The following is a 930-nucleotide window of genomic DNA, read 5'->3' as shown; positions in this document are numbered from 1 at the left end:
GCCATGGAGGGAGATGGTCATCTGTGGCACAGTCACTGGAGGGGGAAGGGAGAGCTCTGGAGGGTAATAAGAGCTCCTGGAGGGTAGCAGGGAGCCATGGAGGCTGTGGTAGTGTGAATGTATGTCCCTCATTGACTCAGGTGTTCAACTTGTAACTTGGATCTCTAGCCGCCTACCTGGAGGAGGTGTCACTGAGGGTGGATCCTGGAGTCCAGCCCTAAGGTGTCCTGGGGGCAGATCTGATTCCAACCCAAAGGTGTAAGGGAGGTCTGTGCTCTAGTGGGTTTGCATTGGCTGGTGTTGGCATTTGCTTGCTGCAATTGTTTCTCTGTGTTTGGATCTATGGAAGTATGTTCTTCCACCACTGATGAAACTTCCTCCTGGATCTGTATGCTTGAAACAAATCCTTTCTCTCATTATAAAAAGAAATCCCACAATCTTCTCAGTGTTATGTGCTTAATGTCTGCAGCATGCTGGGCCTAGCACATGGAAAGGACATACATGAGTGAATTAATGAATAAATGAAAAGTCCACTGGAGCTTTGCGCAGTGGCAGTATCGTAGCCAATGAGGTTTATCCGAGGCGCGATTATTGCTAATTGAAAACTTTTCCCAATACCCTGCCGTGACGACTGCAATATAGTCGGCATTGGCAATTTTTGACAGTCTCTACAGAGACTGTAAAAAAAAAAAAAAGAAAGAAAGAAAGAAAAGTCCATTGGACAAGGAAGAGAACGGTTCCGGAGTATGATCTTCCTCTCTCTCTTAATGTTATTTTTTCAGCTGTGGTAGCCAGGATCCCCCCAGAGCTGAGACCTTATCCAGATGGTGACCTTCCCCCCACCACCAACGACAGCCCTAGGCCTTGACAACCCCCGGGGACACCCCTGCTGCCATGAAGAATACAGACTCCTCAGACTCCAAGGAGCTC

General features: G+C 48.2%; 1 non-coding gene across 1 annotated transcript; it reads left to right on the top strand.

Annotated features, from left to right (window-relative positions):
* The first annotated feature begins 537 nt into the window (after window positions 1-537).
* On the top strand, window positions 538-677 carry LOC123455010. The gene has a single exon (XR_006633635.1). It is a non-coding gene; the product is annotated as a U4 spliceosomal RNA (small nuclear RNA).
* Window positions 678-930: the final 253 nt, after the last annotated feature.

This window comes from Jaculus jaculus, chromosome 14 (genome assembly GCF_020740685.1).
Source record: "Jaculus jaculus isolate mJacJac1 chromosome 14, mJacJac1.mat.Y.cur, whole genome shotgun sequence".
Lineage (NCBI taxonomy): Eukaryota > Metazoa > Chordata > Mammalia > Rodentia > Dipodidae > Jaculus > Jaculus jaculus.
Note: the sequence above shows the minus strand (reverse complement) of the source record. Positions and strands in the feature narration are given on the sequence as shown.